Raw genomic sequence first — 13,525 nt, 5'->3', positions numbered from 1 at the left:
CTTCCCCCAGCCTACCTACCCGCACAGCCACCCACCAACTCCACCGGTGTCTGGGGTCTATAATGTGTCCAGAATCTACTCCAGCCCAAACCGTCCCCGCCATCCTAAGCAAAGCTGCCACTGATGGAAACTGTGTCCCCCCCCCCCCTGCCTATCTGCCCACAAGCCTGAAATAGGGATGGCCATCGGTGGGGTAGCCATTGATTGTTGCCATCGATGATTACCCCTCGATGGTCACCTCTGCTGCGGGCACGCCGGGGCCATGGGTCAATGAAAAATCGGGATGGGCTTGGCGAAAGCAGGGGGCGGAGCTAAGCTCCGTCCTGCCACTAAGAAAAGAAAATTAAAATCGGCTCCTGCTCATCCATGAATGGCAGAGAACCATGGTTTCTATGCCATCGATGGCAAAAGTAGTTGACATTGGCCAGCAATCATCAATGTTTTGGAAACATCAATGTTCGATGGCCATCCCTAGCCAGGGGACTGTTGAAATTATTGGGGTACAATTGTAACCAGGTGTTATCAAGAATGATGAATTAACCTGGCACTTAATTTCTACAAAAATAGGTGACAATCTGGATTGTCACCTACTTTTGTAGAAATTAAGTGAGGATGAATAGACCCCATAGAAACTTGTAACACAGCCAGTCTGTTCCTGAGAGGCCGCCAACACAGCCACACAGCGACGCCTATCATACATGTTCTGTGGCTCATAAAATCAGAAAGCACAAGTGTACCATCCCAGCAGAGCCCGTATTTTTCCTATCTATCACAAGATTATCAGAAGATGAGCACAAAATAAGAGCATTTTTCCAGGAAGTCTGTAGGGCCAGTCCTAAAATATGTATGTGCCTGGGATACAGATACAAAGATAACAGATACAGTACCGTATTGAGCAACTGAATAATCTAATGACACAGTGGGCTACAAAAACAGTCGCAATTAATATATTTATAGGAAAGTGGTAAAAAACAATCTCAGATGCAGATTGGGTGTGATAAATTCACCCAATATCACAATGCAATATATAAATACATCACTAGGATGTATCAAAAATAGCATGCAGGGACACAGCTTGTGATAAAGCTCTGTCCCTGCTAATCCACTTACCTGCCCGTGATCAGTGCTCCGGTGAGGTCCTCTCTCTGAGACCAAAGCTGGCCACACATCTAAAGATTATCTGTCCAACCAGCCAACTTGTTGATTGGTTGGAATGAAAATCTGGTAAGGTGTGAAAGCAAATGACAACCAGCAATTTGCTCCCAAACGTCGGGAAATGAAGAAAAACTGTTGTTTGAACAAATTGTTTAGATCAAACATTTAAAAAAACTCGTCTGAACGACCATTTTCGTCTGTTTTCTGGCATTTAGGAGCAAATTGCTGATCATCATTTACTCCCCATTCGTTACCAGATTTCATTCCAACCAATCAACAAGTTGGCTGGTTGGATGTAAGTTGGTCTAGTGTGTGGCCAGCTTAAGGACAGCTGGTCTCCGGGCTCTTGCACTGTGACCCTGGTCAGCTGACCGGAGCCCCAGAGGACCTCACCAGAGAACCTTTCACCGGTCCCTGGATGCAGGTAAGTTTTTTTTTATAATGCCATCCAAGTTGGCATTATCATCACAGGGCTTTCTCGTTATTTTCTCACAATATACAGAAAATCTGAGCAGATCACATTTCCGATGACAAGCATGGGAAATGCGATCGGTTTACTAAAAATATGTGAATTGAAGGGATTGGGGTAGTTTTTCACGAAAACTACTCCAATTGCCCTTTAATAAATGTATGCAATATTAAAATAATGTGAAAAGGGTGTGAAAACACCAGTTTTCACATTACTATAGTAAAAATAGGCCCCTTAGCCTAAATTTCCAGGTTTTGCCGATGCACACGACCGTGACCCTTCTCGGTAGCAGGGTTATTCCCAGGTCACCTCTAGTCTGAAAGGCATTACCTGAGTCTCGATGACCCGGGTCAGGCCTAAAAGGCTCCAATTGGCTGGCTCAGTGGCGATTGGAGATTACATCATCTCCAAGCATCCATTGCTCCAAAACAGAAGACCCGGATCACTGGAAGACCAGGGTCCGGTGTAGAGGGCGACAACCCGGGAATAACCCTGGTCGTCACCCATGTTGAACTGGGGTAAATACATTAAACCCCAGCTTCAACCTGGGCTCAGGGTCCGAGCCAGGTTATAGCTAAGGTTTATGTGTAAAAGGGATATTAGATGATTCTCTACAGCTGCTGTGGAACTAAATGGACCAGAATTCCCTATCTACCTAAAATGCCCTCTTTAATCAAATAAAGGAATGCATACGACACGTTGACGGTGACACTGTCAACAATGTTACTGTCAGCAGCACTATGCCGGCTCCACGATGTCGACAAAATGAAAATGCTGCTTAAACTATTTTAATGGTGTCAGCAGTATGACTTGAAACAAACTGTTAAGTAACATGTTAATTGCAACAATAAGAAACCAAGAGTTGTCCTGCACACACCATTAATGACAGCAGGGACAGGGACTGCAATGTGCAAGAAACATAGTCATTACTAAAGTGATCACATTACTGCCGGGTAGGGACCATAGATGCGTGACTGCACATGTGCGGGCATCAGACTGTGCATGTGTGAACGGACATTACCTGGAAACGTTTTGGAGAATGTAGCTACAATAGTTAACGCCCATCTGAAGGTGGCGTAGGCTACAGAGGCTGAGCTACAGATGCTCCGCATTCCAGAATTTGTCATTTTAGCCTATGGCTAAGAGTTATCTGCTGCGTCTCCCTACACATACATTCAGGGGATGCTTAATAATTGCAAGTAGCTCCCGAAAAATCTGTATTCAGGAGATATCACGCTATGGCCCTGATTCAGAGCTGCTCGTAAGCGGCCGCTCGTTCGTTCTGACCGATGTTCGCCCATCTGCGCATGCGTACGGATTTTAATAAGCATGCGCGAACCAGTCAGTGCGGCCGAAAATCGTTTGTTCGCTATATAGCGAATGCCTGCTATTTTGAGTGACAGAAGGAGGCGTATGTGGGTGGTAACAGGGGAAGGTGCTTGAAAACGGGGGTGTGGAATTCGAACGCAGGCGTGCTTAAAGGTCAAAACGGGCGTTTTAAGGGAGTGCATAATTAATACAGCAGCGTCATTGACCACGTCACTTGGTTTTTTTTTACTCAGAACTGCTCGCAAAATAGCGGTTGAAAAAACCAGAACCACAAGAATAGCAAGCAGTTCATACGCTGTTCGATGTACTCGATTAATCTAATGACGTATGGTGCGAGCGGCAAGGGGGCGTATTTTTCAAAATTACAACCGCAAGTTTTTCTCGCTCGTTCAGACTTAGAGGCGTGAACAGACCGCAATTAGCGAATGGTTCATTTGAATAGCCACCCCTTGTTTTAGAACGAACAACCGCAAATAGCGAGCGGCTCTGAATGAGGGCCTATGTTTTTATAAATGTGCCCCTAAGATCCTTAGAAATAACATTAGATGCTTGATACTATGCTACTTCATTTTCTTTCCAGAAATAAATTGACTCTTCTTTTACAGCCGTGCCTTAGGGAGCATGGTGACTTTCCTGCAAGATGGCTTCATAATGCCAGAGTTACACACATGCCAGGCACAATGGGTCATTATTAGTGCAGTAAGTACATATAATAGATCCCAAAATCTATGCTAAAAGCCTGAAATACTTGAAGTGCCGTCTGAGCATCACAAAACCACGAAACAAAGAGCTGAAATTATTTTTCAAGACACCACTAGCACCAACGCCAAAGTCAGACTGACATCCGCTTCCAGTTCACATCTCCGGGATGGACTTTGATAGAACGGACATTGCAATCCCCAAAGCTAATTTAAAAGAACTCCGTCAAGGTATCAAAAGCTCTTTAGAGGAAAGTGAATTGAAAAAGGCAATCTCCGAGTTTCAAGCAGGTATCTCAAACGTAACAGATAAGCTGGGTGATGCCAGGTCGTTCCAGACAGACAGTGAAAGAACTGGATTACTTCAAACAGAAGAGCATCAGTATGTAAGATGATGGTGGAGATTTGGAGAACAGCAGCAGAGACACAATGGGCCTAATCCAAATGTGGCTGCATCTAGAGATTTGTCACAAACCGCGTCTGAGCCGCAGCAGACATAGGCATGTTAGAAGGGCTACAAGCATGTCAGAGACGTATGCATCTCAGTAGCTTCTCAATGATGACTGAATGGGCATCACTGCCAGGCAACTGGAAATTTGCACGTAAGATTAGCAACCCACAGTGACCAGATCTGCAGACGTCCTGAAGCAAAACACCATATAGCAATTATCATTGTAATTTCTTATCGCCGCTATTCGTGGCAATAAGAAATAAGTTAATATCTGAAAGTATCAAAAATCACATGCAGGGCAGAGGTTCAGAAAGGTGCCCGTCCCATCAATGCGTGGGACTGCGATCACTTCACTTATATATCAGGACCCCCAGGGCGCTATTGTGATTGAACGTTCCACTGACCATGCATGTATGGCGGCCATTGTCAAGGAGGGTTTCAGAGGAACCCTGTCACGATAATTTTTGTGAAATGTAGCCAATAGGTTACAGCGGAGAACGCCATATATTTAGATGGCGTTAGCTGCCAGGACCAAACTCTGGAGATCTTTGCATTCTGGAGCGTGGTTTATCTGACAGCTTTGCAGCCCCCATAAAAACATATGGGGGCTGCGGCTGCTGTCGTAAATGGAGGGGGCCACGGCAGTTTTCGTAGATATCAGCTTTGGTCCCTCCTTCATAGAATGGGGCAATACATAATATTTGCGGGTATCCTCCGAAAGAAGGTGTTTTCGGGGAATATGATGCAAATATTGAATGATAAATAGGCCCCTAATAGAGGTGGGTTACCTATGTAGTCATTACAACTCTACAAGACATTCCAACCTGAGGTCAGAACAACAATTACTATAAAGACGGTTCCTTTATGCTCGAGTCCAAATCCTCTATTGTGTTCTCAAGAACTGAACAAGGCATCGTCATCGGGACTGATCAACAATGGTTTGAAATAGGGGTGAGCGGGTTCGGATTTCTGAAATCCGAACCCCCCCGAACCCCCCCGATCCGAGTCTGATCCGAGTCAGGCTCGATTTTTCCCGCCTGACTCGGATCTGAAATCGAGGCAAAACGTCATCATCCCGCCTTCCGAGTCTCGCGGGTTTTGGATCCTATATAAGGTACCCGCGTCGGCGCCATTTTCTCACTCGGCTGTGGACAGTGAAGAGGGAGGGTGGGAGTTAGGGCTGTGTAGTGTAGTGTAGTGTAGTGCTGCTGTTGTCCACTACTTCAAAGTCCATAGGGGCTGGCTGTGTTGTGCTGTGCTGCTGTTGTTAATAGGGGCTGTGTCCACTACTTCAAAGTCCATAGGGGCTGGCTGGACTGTGTTGTGCAGTCAGTTCTCCATAGGGGCTGTGTCCACTCCAAAGTCCTGTGCAGTGTCCCAGTCCTAAAGGAGTGCTGTAGTGTTGTCCAGGGGGTGCTCTGTCCATCAGGGGTGCTCCCCCCAAGTGCTAAAAAAATAATATATTTTCTGTGTTTGTGAATTGTGTGCGCAGTAGCCGCACGTGCATCAACAAAGTAGTGCCAAGCGTGCGCCTGTGTCATAAGTAAAGGGCCGGCTGGCTTGACCGTTAAAGGGTGCTGTAACCCCCGAAAGTACACTCCAGTCCAAACCAAAAAAAAAATTATTTTCTGTGTTTGTGAATTGTGTGCGCAGTAGCCGCACGTGCATCAACAAAGTAGTGCCAAGCGTGCGCCTGTGTCATAAGTAAAGGGCCGGCTGGCTTGACCGTTAAGGGTGCTGTAACCCCCGAAAGTACACTCCAGTCCAAACCAAAAAAAAAATTATTTTCTGTGTTTGTGAATTGTGTGCGCAGTAGCCGCACGTGCATCACCAAAGTAGTGCCAAGCGTGCGCCTGTGTCATAAGTAAAGGGCCGGCTGGCTTGACCGTTAAAGGGTGCTGTAACCCCCAAAGTACACTCCAGTCCAAACCAAAAAAAAAGTTATTTTCTGTGTTTGTGAATTGTGTGCGCAGTAGCCGCACGTGCATCAACAAAGTAGTGCCAAGCGTGCGCCTGTGTCATAAGTAAAGGGCCGGCTGGCTTGACCGTTAAAGGGTGCTGTAACCCCCGAAAGTACACTCCAGTCCAAACCAAAAAAAAATTATTTTCTGTGTTTGTGAATTGTGTGCGCAGTAGCCGCACGTGCATCAACAAAAGTAGTGCCAAGCGTGCGCCTGTGTCATAAGTAAAGGGCCGGTTGGCTAGACCGTTAAAGGGTGCTGTAACCCCCGAAAGTACACTCCAGTCCAAACCAAAAAAAAAATTATTTTCTGTGTTTGTGAATTGTGTGCGCAGTAGCCGCACGTGCATCAACAAAGTAGTGCCAAGCGTGCGCCTGTGTCATAAGTAAAGGGCCGGCTGGCTTGACCGTTAAAGGGTTCTGTAACCCCCAAAGTACACTCCAAACCAAAAAAATATATATTTTCTGTGTTTGTGACTTGTGTGCACTGTGGCTGCACGTGCATCAACAAAGGAGCAGCGCCAAGCGTGCGCCTGTGTCCCATAAGTAAAGAGCCGGCTGGCTCATTTCTTAAAGGGTGGTGTAACCCACAAAGGGCCTGATTCAGACCCACTCGCGAGCGGCTGTCCGCTCGCAAGTGGGTCGATGGTCTGCACTGAGCATGCGCACGACGGAGGGAGCTCCGTCGTGCGCATGCGCCAGACACGACGAGCGAAGGATTTTCCTTCGCTCGTTGTGTCCGATCAAAGGGGGCGTGCTGTCAATGTTGATTGACAGCACGCCCCCTATGGTGGGCGTGCCGGGGGCGTGCCTCCCTGACGGGGGCGTTCCCACGGGAACGCCTCCCGTCAGAAGCCGGCCCACTGACATCACTAGTGATGTCAGTGGGAGTGATTTTGGCTCTGATAGAGCCAAAATCACTCCGGAGCTTGCGGTTGAAAACCTCAACCGCAGGCTCCGGCTCGCAATTTCGATGGTCGCGATGGTCACGACCATCAAAATGCACGCTCGTATAGCCTGTGGGTGGTGACCCACAGCTATACGAGCGTCCAGGAGGACGCTCCATGAAAATGGAGCCCGGCCCTCATGCAGAGCGTGCGCTCTGCTCAGAGCGTACGGCTCTGAATGAGGGCCAAAGTGCACTACTCTCCAGCAAAAATAAAAAAATATTTTCTGTGTTTGTGTGCGCTTTAGCCGCACGTATATATATCAATATAACATAAATGGAGGACCAAACTTTCTCCGATAAAAATAAAATAGGGAAAGATCAAGAACCACTTCCTCCTAGTGCTGTTGCTGCTGCTGGGAGTTGTTCATCATCCCAGAGAGGAAGTAGGAACATCACTACTTTTACTAAACAATTGACCCTCCAACAGTCCCTAGCGATGAGGATGAAGTACGACAGCAGTCATCCTGAAGCAAAACGTATAACTGAGGCCTTGACTGCTATGTTGGTGTTAGACGTGCGTCCGGTATCCGACATTAGTGCAGTGGGATTTAGACAATTGATGGAGGTAGTGTGTCCTCGGTTCCAAATCCCGTCTAGATTCCACCTGCATCCTCAAAGCAGCAGCGACAAGCATGCGTCTGTCTGTTAAAGGGTGGTGACACCCTCAAAGTGTGCTACACAAACAATTAAAATATTGTTCTTTTTTTTTCTGTCTTTGTGAATTGTGTGGGCTGTAGCCGCACCTGCATCCTTAAAGCAGCAGCGACAAGTGTGCGTCTGTCTGTTAAAGGGTGGTGACACCCTCACAGTGTGCTACACAAACAATTAAAATATTGTTCTTTTTTTTTCGGTCTTTGTGAAATGTGTGGGCTGTAGCCGCACCTGCATCCTTAAAGCAGCAGCGACAAGCGTGCGTCTGTCTGTTAAAGAGTGGTGACACCCTCAAAGTGTGCTACACAAACAATAAAAATATTCTTCTTCTTTTTTCTGTCTATGTGAATTGTGTGGGCTGTAGCCGCACCTGCATCCTTAAAGCAGCAGCGACTAGCGTGCGTCTGTCTGTTAAAGGGTGGTGACACCCTCAAAGTGTTCTACACAAACAATTAAAATATTGTTCTTTTTTTTTCGGTCTTTGTGAAATGTGTGGGCTGTAGCCGCACCTGCATCCTTAAAGCAGCAGCGACAAGCGTGCGTCTGTCTGTTAAAGGGTGGTGTAACTCTCAAAGTGCTCCAAAAAATAAAAAACTATTTTTTTAATGTGTTTGTGACTTGTGTGCGATGTAGCCGCACTTGCATCCTCAAAGCAGCAGCGACAAGCGTGCGTCTGTCTGTTAAAGGGTGGTGTAACCCACAAAGTGTGCTCCACAAACAATAAAAATATTCTTTTTTTTTCTGTCTTTGTGAATTGTGTGGGCTGTAGCCGCACTTGAATCCTCAAAGCAGCAGCGACAAGCGTGCGTCTGTCTGTTAAAGGATTACATCGGTGACAGCATCCAAGTAGGCATGTCAGACAGTCCGTACCTGTACTGGCAGGAAAAAGAAGCAATTTGGAGGTCCCTGTACAAACTGGCTCTATTTTACCTGAGTTGCCCCCCCTCCAGTGTGTACTCCGAAAGAGTGTTTAGTGCAGCCGGGAACCTTGTCAGCGAAAGGCGTAGGAAGTTGCTTCCACAAAATGTGGAGAAGATGATGCTCATAAAATGAATTATCAACTCTTCCACGGAGATCAGCCTCCAGAACATACAGAGGGACCTGTGGTTCCAGCAGGGACGAATTAATACTCTGTGAGGATGAGGATGTACACACTGAAGAGGGTGAGGAATCGGTGGATGAGGAGGATGAGGATGACATCTTGCCTCCGTAGAGCCAGTTTGTGCAGGGACAGATAAATTGCCAGCTTGTTTTGTGGGGGCCCAAACGAACCAATCATTTCAGCCACAGTTGTGTGGCAGACCCTGGCGCTGAAATGATTGGTTTGTTAAAGTGTGCATGTCCTGTTTATACAACATAAGGGTGGGTGGGAGGGCCCAAGGACAATTCCATCTTGCACCTCTTTTTTTTCTTTGCATTATGTACAGTTTGGGGCCTAGTTTTTCAATGCCATCCTGTCTGCCACTGCAGTTTCACGCCTAGATGGGTCACGTGTTTGTGCCGCCCACTCGTGTCGCTTAGCATAGTCATCCAGCTACCTCGGTGCAACCTTTTGGACATAAAAATACTATTGTGAGGTGTGAGGTATTCAGAATAGACTGGAAATGAGTGGAAATTAAGGTTATTGAGGTTAATAATAGCATAGGAGCAGAAAAACCTACAAATTCTGTGATTTTAGCTGTTTTTATGCTTTTTTTCAAAAAAATACAGATCCAAAACACAAAACCCAGAACCCAAAACACGGAAGGGTGGTTTTGGCAAAACCAATCCAGATCCAAAACACGAAGAAAGATCCAGATCCAAAACCAAAACACAAAACACGAAAAGTGGCCGGTGCACACCCCTAGTTTGAAATAGACATTCCGTACATCTCTAGTGTTCCGAGGGCACTTGTCCGAACCCTACACCTGAGCCATGTATTAAGCCATTCAATAATATTATCATTTAAAGGTAACTTGACACTCTGAGGGCCTGATGCAGAGCTGCTCGCCATTTGCGAGCGCACGCTCTGAATCACGGTGGGAAGTTTTTTGTTTTTTTTTCCCTGTCCGCTCGCTAAGCTGTGGGTGCCCACCTACAGCTAGTGCAAGCTTGCAGGAGATGGTCGCGATTAAGGTAGGGTCTCAGCACTCGCAATGCCGAGTGGACTTCCAGCTCTAATAGAGCCGGAAGTCCACTACTGACATCACAAGTGATGTCAGTAGGGACGCCCACAAACGGCAGGCGTTCCTTTGGGAACACGTCCTTTTGTTCAGCCACCCCCTCTACCCGTCTACAAAACGGGGCGAGATGTCAATCAACATTGACAGCTGCCCCGTTTTGCTGCGAGCTCCGGAGCGAGTGAAGGTCTCCCTTGCTACGGGGCTTGCGCACACGTGTTGCGCTTGCGCGCTGGGTCACCATCGACCTGCTTGCGATCGGGTCTGAATCAGGCCCTGAGTCCACAGTAAACAATGTATCAGCAACTAAATACGCCCCCTAGGGTTCTTTATAACAAAACACAATTGTACTTATCATTATGTATTGCATGCTGTGACATAGAATATAGTACCGCCACCAGTTATCACCCTCGCATTCACCGGCAGCCTGATACTGCTGCCGATAGGATAGAGTAAAATAAGTATGTGTGGCTGAAGTCCACGCATATGCATAGATGTATATCCTGGTGTGGATCCAGAGAAGCGTTTTTGGCATTGCTAAGACCTACTCCAAGGCATTGCTAATGCCATCCTGCTTTTTCACACTTTTTAAATTAAGTTAAGACGCCGTCCCCATAGAAGTGTATGGTGTCAGAGGTAAGCTGCAGGGAGAAAGGTGCAGCAGGAGAGATCAATGATTAAAGGTTGGTGACTGTGAGAAGCTGGGATACACACTTTCTTCTGGGATAAGCCCTATTAGGGCAGGATTATAGGCAGGGCGACAGGGGCGGTCGTCCCTGGGCCCCCACACATAGGGGGCCCCCACACCATGTCCCCTGCCAATACTGAGACCGGCGGAGTACAGCATTTAGCTGTCTCCGCTGCGGTCCTCTGTCACTTCAGCCGTGCAGCACTCGCTGAGCACTTGGGCTCAGAGCGCGGCGCTGCTTCGGCCGACCGGCGGGCAGGCTGTGCAGTGGGGCTGTACAGCATGCAGGCGTGATGTCAGAGGTCACGCTGCGCATCCCCACGCCAGCCCACCCCCTCAACAGCCACGTCTGGACTGGAGCCCGCGGAGGTGTACTGAAGACAGGAGCTGCAGGCGCTGCCTTGGGTCACTGGCTGTTGCCTCGGCCCGGAGGGTGAGTTAATTAATGTCTTTTTATCTTAAAGTGTGGTGCTGCTGGTGGGCTGGTTGTGGGGTTGGGGGGGGGCACACTGGGTGTGTGTGTGTGTGTGTGTATGTATATATAGTAAATTGATTTATTTTTGAAGGAGAGTGCCGGATCATCTGTGTGTTGTATGTTGTCCTGATATATCCGGTGTGAGGGTATGTAGGACTGGATCAAGGCACCCCGCTGTTTCGGCAGACCATTGCAGGACGCTACTATACATTACTGTATATTTTATTTACGTGACTGTGGTTTATGTTTATGTGCACGAGTGAACGCTGAAGTGGGGCATAGTTGCCTACCTCCGTTTGTGCACAGTTTCAGTTAAGAATGGCAACAGCGCCGGAGCCCAATGAGATTACATCGTACATATTGCAATGTGATACTTCTGACACGTTCAGCTTCTCTGATGTAGAGGCTGAGGGGATTTTGTTGAAGGAACCAGTATTTGATGCTGCTAACCAAATACCTAACGATGACATATATAAGGATTTGTTCAGGTTAAAGAAAAGAGAACTGGATTACATGCTACATGGCCGGACTTTATCGGATTACTATAGGGCCAAGCAAATCCCTAGGGGCCTACGCATTCATAATACACCTACCATCGGCAGACAGAGTATTCCATTCTGTAAAAGATGGATCTCGATTTTAAATAAATGTTCGATGGATTTAATGCTTCTAATTATCGAAGAATCCACATGGGAAGTCAATACGGTCCGGGCTAAGATTGATACTTATGAAGCAGAAGTCCAACCACTACTTAGGGCAGATCCTACGATTGATTGGAATGAAAAACTGAAAAAATAAATGGATCAATACAAAGTGGAATTACTGAGATATAAGAAACAAAAACTCACTAAAGTCCAACAGGACTATGAATTTCATAGAGTATATTCCTGGTTGGGGTCCAGTGCTTCTGTTCAGAGAGCAGGTCCTAGACAATATTCGTGTCATTTTCGGACCTTTAAACAACATTCCAGCACCTCAGCAAGTGAGTCTGAGGATTTCAGCCAACCACAGCGGCCGACACATCCCCAGGAATCCCCTTTAGGGGTAGGCATTCCGAGGGGAATGACCACAAGAAGAAAAAACCCAATAGAAGGGGTGGCCAAGCGTGGAGGCAGAGGTGCAGGAAGACCTCCGAGAGAAAGGAGGACCTGATTTTCAATTTGTCATCTACAGAGCTAACACCAGCTGAATCTAGCGTCCTTAGTAAAGGCCTTTCGTTCGTACCTACTAAGGGCCTAGACGAATTTAAATGGAAAATCGATAATTACAAACTTCAAAGAACCCTTAAACTGAAGGAATTTTTCAGCAAAAATCCATCTGTGACATCAGTTAGCACCGATTCTGGACTTTTAAGTAAAATTGGGAAAAGATCTTTGTTTGAACCTAATTCCACCAATCCGTCCATTAAGACTATGCATAGAATCATGGAGTCACTCCCCACAGAAGAAAAGAATTAATCTCCATTTGTTCAGCCCAACCTGTCTAAAGAAGAATTGTTGGCCCTCAAATCTTTGGGGAACAGACAGGATATAGTCATAAGGGGCGCTGATAAGGGGGGCTCCATCGTAGTTATGGATGTAGCTTTCTATAGGGAAGAGTGTTTGAGACTATTAGGAGACAGTGATACGTATTGTCTTCTTTCTAGTGATCCGACTGTTGAATTTAAAATGCATATCGATTGTTTGTTAGATCAAGCTTTGGAAACTGGTATCATTTCAAAGTCAATACATAACAAGCTGGTAACGGATCATCCTGTGGTACCACTTTTTTATATTATCCCAAAAGTACATAAGAACCCACAGAGGCCCCCGGGCAGACCAATCATTTCAGCCAGGGGGTCTTTGTGTGAGTCTTTGGCAATTTATATTGATGTATTTCTACAGCCGTGTATCCAAAATATGCCTTCTTATTTGAAGGACTCCACAGCGTTATTGAGACGGTTTTCTTTGATTGATACTCTTCCACCCGATATTGTGCTGGTCACCTGTGATGTGACCAGTCTATATACATGTATTCCTCACGAGTCAGGTATCCATGCGGTTGAGAGGCTTCTGATTAACAATCCTCATTATATGGGCCCTGATTTGAGTTTTTTCCTCAGTCTTCTAGAGTTCACGTTGAATTTCAACTATTTTCTCTTTGATGGGGCATTTTACAGGCAAAGGACGGGATGCGCCATGGGGTCGACGGCAGCTCCGTCATTTGCCAATGCCTATATGGGAGAGGTTGAGCATGACTTATTTTTTGCTGATGCTAGTGTGGCTGAGTGCATTTATTTGTACTATCGTTATATTGACGATCTGTTGATTTTTTGGCGGGGTGACATCAGCAGATTGCTGGACATTATTGAGACACAGAATGCATCAAGTTGTCCAATCAAGCTAACTATTCAACATAGTGATAAGGAAATAAATTTTTTGGACATCTCTATTAAAATTGAAAATTCACGGATCTCCACTTCTTTATACGTCAAACCAACTGACAGGAATAACCTGTTGAGGTATGATAGTTTTCACCCCCGAAATACGGTATATGGTCTTC

The 13,525-nt window shown here is 46.4% G+C and overlaps 1 protein-coding gene across 1 annotated transcript in view; it reads right to left on the bottom strand.

Annotated features, from left to right (window-relative positions):
* Nucleotides 1–13,525, bottom strand: part of LOC148526422 (ankyrin repeat and fibronectin type-III domain-containing protein 1-like) — a 493,356-nt gene that overhangs the window by 457,896 nt on the left and 21,935 nt on the right. The gene's annotated exons all lie outside the window — the stretch shown is intronic.

The sequence above is a fragment of the Taudactylus pleione genome, unplaced genomic scaffold, assembly GCF_031769625.1.
Source record: "Taudactylus pleione unplaced genomic scaffold, aTauple2 ptg000098l, whole genome shotgun sequence".
Lineage (NCBI taxonomy): Eukaryota > Metazoa > Chordata > Amphibia > Anura > Myobatrachidae > Taudactylus > Taudactylus pleione.
Note: the sequence above shows the minus strand (reverse complement) of the source record. Positions and strands in the feature narration are given on the sequence as shown.